We start from the raw sequence: 10,422 nt of genomic DNA on the forward strand, positions 1-10,422 counted from the left end.
TTCTTTCCATATTTGTCCTGAAGTTTGTGGCTATGATGCCAAGTTTGATGCATAGAAAATATTACAGACTCCACCTAACTAAGAGTAGGGGCTTCTACATTTTTTAATGTTTATTTATTTTTGAGAGGGGGGGGGGAGAGGCAGAGTGAGGGAGACACAGCATCTGAAGCAGGCTCCAGGCTCTGAGCTGTCAGTACAGCTGCAAGGGGCTCAAACTCATGAATTGCAAGTTCAAAACAGGAGCCAAAGTCTGACACCCAACCGACTGAGCCACCCAGGCAAGGAGTAGGGGCTTCCAGAATCATAATGTCATGTGATAAATGATTCTTGAATAATAGAATTCACTGTATTGTCATTTGTGCAGTTATTCAGATTGCTGTATAGGCCAACTAAACTCTGGCTTCCATTGCCTGATATTTATTGGTTATGAATTACTGCTTAACAGTGTATGTCAGTTACATGTCAATTATATCTCATTTTTAAAAAAGGCCAAACACAGTGTATCTTAGTATATGTTAGACTGCCTCAACTTGCCAAGGGAAGAACAGGTCCTGTAGGGTACTGCCAGAGCAGTTCCTCTTTACCACATGCTTTATCAAAGAGACCACTGCAATGCTAATAGATCTGATGCACTCAGAAACATATAATTAGCATTCATAAATTAAATAAATTAATGACACTGTTCGAGGAAACAAATGTGCCATCTGTGAATTCAAGTCTTAAGGAAATAAAGAGCCACCATGGAGATGAGATATAAATGACTCTTGGCAGATATTGAGCTTGGCATGGAGTTGGATGCCTTTTGACATCACACTTCACTTTCTAAAAGACTCTTGGTTTCTAAAAATAACTATTTTATTTGTTTTTACCATATTAGTACATCTTTCCACTAAATACTGCTATGTCATTAAATGTTTGATATGCTAATTGTGATATCATTATCAATGTGTATAAATGATGGATATATACAGGAAATTTTGCATACTTCATTTACATACTGGATTAAATAAGTTGCTAAGTAAATAGTAGGTATAATTTATAAGGCCACCACATACAGCTGTGAAAGTTGTGCACTGACCGATTCCAGCTCATTCCCCTCAAGTAGAGTGCAATGTGAACAGTGTCCTTAGGAGTTGTACCTACACAATCAACACAGGTGTGTAACTGGCTGCCCAGAAGCTGATAAATCTGGCAAAGTCTTTTTGGTATGCCTCCTGGAAAATAAGAGAGTGAACATTCTAATGACTGGGTAACAACTACTTTTGCAAGTCAGAAGTTTTCAAATTCCTTGTTTTTAGCAAATGTCAAAGAGCATTTTTGACAAATAACTTGGAAAGAATCCACAAAATGAGTGGCACTGCTATAATAAAATTCCTCTCATTTCCATCTGTTTGTCTGTGTGAACACATTTTCTCAGGGATTTTATCTGTAGAAATGAAAAACAAGAATGTCATTGATTCTAAACTCTGTCTCATTCCAACAGTAAGCAATACTTAGCCAATGGTATATGGTCTAATGAAAAGAAAATAGCCCAATTCATCAGACTGAAATAATTTTTGAAATTTTTACTTTTAATTTAAACACATTTATGTTGTTTGATCAATTATAATAATTGTAATGTTAAACAGCCCATAATTTTTTTTCTACTTAAGAATCCAGGACATAAAATAGTTTAAATTTTAATTTATGTACGTTTTTGTTGCAAATTTAAGAGGTGATTAATAAAAAAAAATTTTCAAGTATAAAAATATACAGATAATTCTTTATTTGAATGGACCCAACATGCAGGAATTTCACTTATCATGCTTAAATAACACCAATCCCCTAAACAGGGTTCAAATTTCAATCACTATGGTATATTAACTGTAACTGCACAAAATACAAATTTCACCCCCAGCTCCTCAATCTACAAATCACTACATGAATAACAGATGAGCATCATTATCTGTGACCAATCATATTTCTTCTTTCAAAGTCGTTGGTGATTGGTCACTGTGCATCTGTTATTCAGTTCAAGCAGCAAAGACACACAGACGGCAAAGCCTGTGGTTGTTTTACCTCGTTATCTGCCAGTGACAAATGTATTATTTTACAAAAATAGATCACTGAAAGAGGACATTGGCTAATAAAAATGAAAACTCAGCAAATAGTTGAAAAGGATAATGCCACACGTGAAATTTGAATAGAACATAATGAAGTACTAGAAGAAACAGCTGACCAAGGGTATGTTAACACTGCCACCATCCGAGAGAGTCTAGATATACAGTCAGTGGAAATTGCTGCAGGCAAACTTAGGGACTTAAGTGAGGAAAGCAGTTGTTGACAAAAGGAATGAGGATGTCCCAGAAGAAGTGATGTTGGCAAAAAACTTCATATTACAGGAACTCGTGGAGATTCTTCATAATGCTGACAAGGCAAAGGATAAAATGTTGGAAACTGATCCAAACTTAGAAAAAAGTATGACAATTCACTAGGGCATAGAAAGATGGTCTCTCTGTATTCTAAGTTATATGACAAAAGAAAGCAAGAACTGTTGAAACTACTCAAGACAATATTTTCTACAAAGAAATACTTTAATTCTCAATATTTCTAATTGCACTGTACTAAGTAAATACTGATCTTACTATGTTTTTCATTTTCCTATATATTTGTAACTGACAGTAAAACAGTTTTTAATGTTCTTACAAAAGAATATTTTAAGGTCACAATTAAAATTTTTCCCACTAATTATTAATATTACTTTGCCCGGTAATCTGGCACATTGTTAGGTCCTGCACCACTGTGTAAAATGAGGACTGCCTTTATTTTCAGTAGGACAGTATTTTTCTGGGGAAAGTGGAACAGAAATATGCACTCAAGAAGAAAAAAAGAATGAGATTAAAAATTTCCCACTGTTGAATAAAAGGTACAGGGAATACAGTCAATGGTATTGTAATAGGGTTGTGTGGTGACAGATGGTAGCTACATTTGTGGTGAGCATAGCATAATGTATACATTTGTATAAACCTGTCCAATCACTATGTTGTACACCTGAAACTAACGCAACATTGTGTGTCAACTATACTCAGATTTAAAAAGAAAAAGAAAACAAATTTTCACTGTTAAAGAACTTATTTATGTATTTTTAAATTAAAAAAATGTTTTAATGTTTATTTATTTTTGAGAGACAGAGACAGAGCGTGAGTTGGGGAGGGGCAGAGAGAGAGAGGGAGACACAGAATCCGAGGCAGGCTCCAGGCTCTGAGCTATCAGCACAGAGCCCAATGTGGGACTCAAACCAATGAACCATGAGATCATGACCTGAGCTGAAGTCAGACTCTTAATCGACTTGAGCCTCCCAGGGGCCTCTGTTTATGTATTTTTAAATGAATGATGGTAAATTTCAAATTAATATAGGCAGTTTTTATTAAATAGATTTAAAAGTTATGTAACCACCTATTAAAAAGTCATTCTTGGGGAGCCTGGCTGGCTTAGTAGGTACAGCATGTGACTTGATCTCGGGGTTGTGGATCTGAGCCCCATGTTGGTTGTAGAGATTACATAAAAATAAAATCTTTTTTTTTTTAAAAGTCATTCTTGGGGTGCCTGGGTGGCTCAGTCGGTTAAGCGTCTGACTTCGGCTCAGGTCATGATCTCGCGGTCCGTGAGTTCGAGCCCCGCGGCGGGCTCTGTGCTGACAGCTCAGAGCCTGAGGCCTGTTTCAGATTCTGTGTCTCCCTCTCTCTGACCCTCCCCTGTTCATGCTCTGTCTCTCCCTGTCTCAAAAATAAAAAATTTAAAAAAAAATTTAAAAAAAAAGTCATTCTTTACAATATGTTAGAAATGACAACCTTGGCAAATATTTAAGCTTATGATGAAAACTTTTCAATCTGAAATCAGAATATCAATCTGAAAATGTGGAAGTTTTCAGTTGTTTGGGGGGTACTTGTGCAAAAAACTTATGAAAGACCACTGGTCTCGCTTCAAAACAGGAACTAGTCTACTACTGTGTGGGAGAGGGTCACTTACAAGATAGCAGCTTACTGGGAATATGTTTTTGGGTGCCACAGTTAAAGCTAAATGCCAGATACAATTAAGACAAGACAGAAAAATAAACTAGAAAAATTTTCAATTACAAGCAACAGAAACCCAATTCTTATAACCAAAAAAAAAAAAAAAAAAAAGTAAGAGTATTGGCTCAAGTAAACCAAGACAGACTGATACTCTTACGTAAATCAGAGATTAAAGCTCTCCAAAGACTCTCTGTCTCATTTAGTAAAAGCCTAATTACTTATACCGGCCTCCTGGACCCCCATGCCCAGCTGTGCCTTCTGCCTTCACTAGGAACAGCATTGCTTCAGGGCCTCACTAGTAGCTATTTCTTTTGCCTACAACTGATTTTCCCAGTTACCACCATGTGACCTGCTTGCTCACTTCCATCAGGTTTTTACTCAAATATCAACTTCCCAGTGAGGCCTTCTTCTACCAACCTATTTAAAATTGTCTCCCTATTCCACGTGCTATTCCTTATTCCCCTTATCTGCTTTATTTTAATCCATAGTACCTATTACCATATACTATATATTATATTTATTTGCTTATTTATCAGATTATTGCGTGATTTCTCCCACTAGTATATAAGCTCCAGAAAAGCACTGATTTTTGCCTGTTTTGTTCATAGTTATATCTCCAGTTCGTTTCTGTAATCCTAGAACAATGTCTGCATGTAACACGTGCTCAATAAATATTTGTTGTAGAAATGAAAACATGAATGGATTAAAGGGAAGACTTCCAGAATTTTGTTTAAAAACTTGCTCAAGGGCCCATAGTTCTTTAGGAAATTCCATAAATGACTTATTCTGTAGACACTGTCCTCCTGCAGCATGGTCTGAAAGGTTTCACTTTTTAAATTTTTTTTAATGTTTACTTATTTTTGAGAGAGAGAGAGAGCATGAGCGGGGGAAAGGCAGAGAGAGAGAGAGAGAGAGAGAGAGGAGACACAGAATTTGAAGCAGGATCCAGGCTCTGAGCTGTCAGCGCAGAGCCAGATGTGGGGCTCAAACTCACAAACCAGATCATAAGCTGAGCCGAAGTTGGACGCTTAACTGACTGAGCCACCCGGGTGCCCTCGTTTGATTTTTAAAAAGTAATCTCTATGCCCAACGTGGGGCTCGAACTCATGACCCTGAAGATCAAGAGTCTCATGCTCTACAGATTGAGCCAGCCAGGCGCACCTCCTTTCCATTTTTTAAGGTGTGGACCACGGTACCTCTTTCATAAAGCTTTTCTTACATCAGAATTAGCCAATGAGTGCAAAACAAAGTGATACATGGTCAGTTAGTCCTTCCTTGACCTAAGTACTTTTAGTTTATGCTGACTATTAAGTTGCTTTATGAATCATACTTTGGTATTATGAATTATATATGTATATGTCCCACCTTTTCAATCAAATTGTAAATTTGTGGAAGGGTATCTTATTTTGTAAGAAATTTAACCTATACTTCCACAGGTTTTTGTTTGCACACAGTAAGTGCCAAAATAATTTTTGTTGAATGAAGTAGTTTTAGCCTCCAAAATTGTGTAATAGCATTTTCTGGATTTAAGTGTGAGAGGGCTAAGTTGTTCATGGATATCTGAAAGAATATCTTTCATATTGAACTGAGGATAATAAAATATTGTTTGGACCAGGTTGTGAAATGCATTGTGGTTTTGGTATGTAACACAATCCGGAAAATGACTAGAGTGGTAGAAAAATATGTGAATGAGCAAGTTTTCCATTTTGCACTGATTATAAAAATCTTATGAGGTAAATAATATTTAGTTTAATTATAAATATGATTTACTAGTTTTTTAGATACACAAATGAAGTCTTATTTAAATACATAAGACAAACTAATTTTTTTTACCAAGTAACATTTTCCATAAACATTGGGCGTTTCTAAGAATTTCTGTGTTAGGAAATACCTATATTAATATTTTGTTTCTGGGGAGCCTGGATGGCTTAGTTGGTTAAGTGTCCAACTTCAGCTCAGGTCATGATCTCACAGTTCAAACCCTGTGTCAGGTTCTAGGCTGACAGCTCAGAGCCTGCTTCAGATTCTCTGTCTCCCTTCCCTCTCTCTCTCTCTCTCTCTCTGCACCTCCCCTACGCTCTCTCAAAACAAATAAAAATTTTAAAAAATTACAAAAATAAATAAAAGAGTAACAATATTTAGTATGTACAATTGCTATAACCTCACTTGCTCCACAAATAAAAGATACTGCCTTTTAAGCATAAAGTAAGTAGTTCTCTAACAAGAATTATTTAATTCCTCAGGAGATATTTGGCAATGTTTAGAGACATTTTGGGTATCACAAGTTGTTGGGAGAGATGCCACTGGCATCTAGTGAGTATAGTTTGAGTTCCAATCAGATCCAGATAGCACAGGTTTGATACAATGGGGAACAAAAAATCAAAGGGGGAAGAACAGTGTTTATGTTAAAAAGGCAAAATAAAAAAAAAGATGGCTAGATAGAGGGATGGATATGTGATAAAACAAGCCGAGTAAAAGGTTAATGGTAAAATCTAGACAGTAGATACACATGTGTTCTAAAGGGCCAATAACGGAATATTATGAAATACTGTATGTCCCTAAATTTCACAACTTACATGAAATGGACAAAGTCATTGAGAGACATGGTGGTTTTAAAGTATATCGAACATTCTTTAACTCCCCCTTCAAAGGTGGAGTCTGATCCCCCTCCCTTTGTGCGCTTAACTTAGTGTTTTGTTTTAATACATAGAATAAGGTAGAAGTGATGGTGTTTGATTTTTCAGACTAGGTCAAAAAAGGCATTGTGGTTTCCTCTCTGCCCTCTCTCTTGGGTCACTCACTTGGCAGGAAACCATGTCTTTAGGACACTCAAGCAGCTCTTTGGAAAGGCCCAAGTGGTTGGAAATTGAGGCCTCTTGCCAGCAACCAGTAATAAATTGAGACTTCCTGATAACAAGCAACGAGGAACTGCAGCCTCCTGCCAAAAGCCACCTTGCAAGCAGATCCTACAGCCTTAGTCCAACTTCCCTGACTACACCCTTAGCCAACATCTTGACCCATTAAAGATACTCAACAACCCAGTTGAGTGCTCCTGAATTCCTGACCCAGAGAAACTGAGATAATGCTTCTTTTTAAGCTGTTAAATTTTGAGGTAATTTGCTATGAAGCAATAGATATAGTCAACAATCTACCAAAGTTTACTCAAGAAAAACTATATAAGCTGAATAGTCCTCTATCTATTAAAGAAACTGGATTAGTAGTCAAAAAACTGCCAACAAAGAAAACTCCAGGCCTGGATGGCTTCGATTTTGAGTTGTATCAAACATTTAAGAAAGAAATAATGCCAGCTATTAGTTTGATTGTTGCTCCTTTCAATGTCAATTTTTTTCTCTGATCATTTTATGCTTTTTCCATCTTTGATTGTCAGTAGTTTTACAATGTGATTCCATGTGGTTTTTCCTTTTATTTATCCTGTTTGGCGTTCATAAATACTTTTTAATTTAATTTGATGTTGGTTATCAACTTTGTAAAGTTCTCCATCATTATCTTTTCAAAATTTTTTTTAAGTTCTCCATCATTATCTCTTAAAATACTGCATATTTCATTTTCTTTCTCCTCTCTTTCTAGGACACCAATTTCCTAGGTTAGACCTTATTTATCTTCCATATCTCTTAACTTCTCTTCTGTATTTTCATTGTTTTGTCTCTCTCTGCACCATTCTGGATATTTTCTTCTAACTTGTGCTTGCTCACTAATTCTCTCTTCAGATATGCCTGTTCTGTTGTCAATTCATCCACCAAGACTCTAACTTCAGTCATAGTAATTCTCAGTTCTAGTATTTCCATATTGTGTAATTTTTAATTCTTTGCCAAAACACTCTATAGTTTGTGTGTGAACATGCTAACATCTAGAGGTCCTGCAGATCTGTTTAAATGGAAGCTTCTGCTGGTGTTCGTTCTTGACTTTTGGTATGGCTACTTTTCATTGTATACCCCACAAGGTACTTGCAAAACTATTTACAGATTTATTTTGAGGCCTACTGCGTTAATTTTCTATGACCGCATAACAGTATTACCACAAATTTAACATCTTAAATAAAATATATTTATTATCTCATACGATCTATGGGTCATGAGTCCAAACAGCTTCACAAAATGCTCTGTTCCAGGGTCTCACAAAACCAAATCAAGGTGTCACCCTGAGCTGTGATCTCAGCTGAGGTTCCATTAGGAAAGGATCCACTTCCAAGCTCACATAATTGCATCATGCAGTTCCCTGCAGACTACTGGACAGGGGCTTACTTCTTGCTCTTGGCTAGAGGCCACCTTCAATTGCTTGCCAGGTGGCCCTCTCTGATGTCCTGTTCACAACATGGCAGCTTGCTTCTTTAAAATCAAAGGGGAGAATTTCTTAACAAGATGGGCATCACAATCTGATATAATATCATCATGCCACATTATCATGCACATTGCATCATTTTTGTGGTATTCCACTGATTAGAAGCAAATCATAGATCACCTCCTCCACAAAAACACACACACACACACACACACACACACACACACACACACACACGGACTACTGGGATACAGGGATCATGGGAGGCCACCTTAGAGTCTATGTACCATATTTAGGATATTAATTTCCTTTTGAGGGAATTTAGATTTGCTTCTGCCAAGCCCCTGGGAGCTCTAAATATCCTAGATAATCTCATTTCATTTCTTTACTCAATTACTTACAAGTAAATGTGCTTAGACATAATCTAACTTATTAATTTAAAGCAAAGCAAAGATTTACTTTTTCAACCTAGAAAAAAATAGATGGTACCAATTTTTCCCATTAAATTATATTGAAAAATCTCTATTTCTGGTGCCCTCCATAATGAAAAGACAATTTTGCTATTATTACATAATGGAAATTTATGCCTAAAACATGAGAGCCTAGAAATCAGCATAGAATTACAAAACTTTCAGTGCAGCTGATGTTTTGCTAATATCCTCATATGAAACAGTCTCATAAATGCTGAGTATTCATACTATTATATACTGTATCACTCAAGTCTGCATTGCTAATCTTGAGAAAGAACAAAGCTGGAAGTATCACAATCCCAGATTTCAAGATCTACCACAAAACTATAATAATCAAATGGTACTGGTACAAAAACAGACATATAGATCAGTGGAACAGAATAGAGTCCAGAAATAAACATAGAATTATGTCCCCAATTAATCTTCAATAAAAGAGCAAAAATTATACAATGGAGAAAACACCATAGTCTCTTTAATAAATGGTGCTAGGAAAATTGGGCAGCTACATGCAAAATAATACACCAGACCACTTTTTTATACCATACACACACAAAAAAAATTCAAAATGGATTAAAGACCTAAATGTGAGACTTGAAACCATAAAACTCCCAGAAGAAAGCTCAGGCAGGAATTGCTTTGACATAGGCCTTCACAACATTTTTCTGGATATATCTCCTCAGGCAAAGGAAACAAAAGCTAAAATAAACTACTAGGACTACACAGAAATAAAAAGGTTTTGCACAGCAAAGAGAACCATCAACAAAACAAAAAGGCAACCTACTGAATGGGAGAAGATACTTGCAAATGATATATCTAATAAGGGGTTAATTTCCAACATATATAAATAACTTACACGATTCAACACCAAAGAAACAATCTAATTTTTAAAAAATGGGCAGAAAAAAAAAATGGGTAGAGGACCTGCAGAGACATTTTTCCAAAGAAGACATACAGATGGCTAAGAGACACATGAAAAGATGCTGAACATCACTAATCATCAGGGAAATGCAAATCAAAACTATAAGCAAATACCACCTTACACCTGTCAGAATGGCTAGTAACAGAAAGACATGAAATAATAAGTGTTGGTGAGGATGTGGGGAAAAAGGAACACACATGCACTGCTGGTGGGAATAGAAACTGGTACAGCCACTATGGAAAACAGTATGGAGGTTTATTTTAAAAAGAAAAATATAAATACTATATGATCCAGTAATTCATTCCACTTACTGGGTATTTACCCAAAGAAAACAATAACATTATTTGAAAAGATATATGCACCCCTATGTTTATTGAAGCATTATTTATAATAGCCAAGATACGGAAGCAACCTAAGTATCCACCAACAGATGAATGGACAAAGAAGACATTGGGGCACCTGGGTGGCTCAGTCAGATAAGTGTCCGACTTCGGCTCAGGTCATGATCTCATGGTTCATGGGTTCAAGCCCCGTGTTGGGCTCTGTGCTGACAGTTCGGAGCCTGGAGCCTGCTTTGGATTCTGTGTCTCCCTCTCTCTCTGCCTCTGCCCTGCTTGCACTCTGTTTCTCTCTCAAAAATAAATAATAAACATTAAAAAAAAAAGATGTGATGTATACACAT

This window comes from Panthera onca, chromosome C1, assembly GCF_046562875.1.
Source record: "Panthera onca isolate mPanOnc1 chromosome C1, mPanOnc1 haplotype 2, whole genome shotgun sequence".
Classification (NCBI taxonomy): Eukaryota; Metazoa; Chordata; class Mammalia; order Carnivora; family Felidae; genus Panthera; species Panthera onca.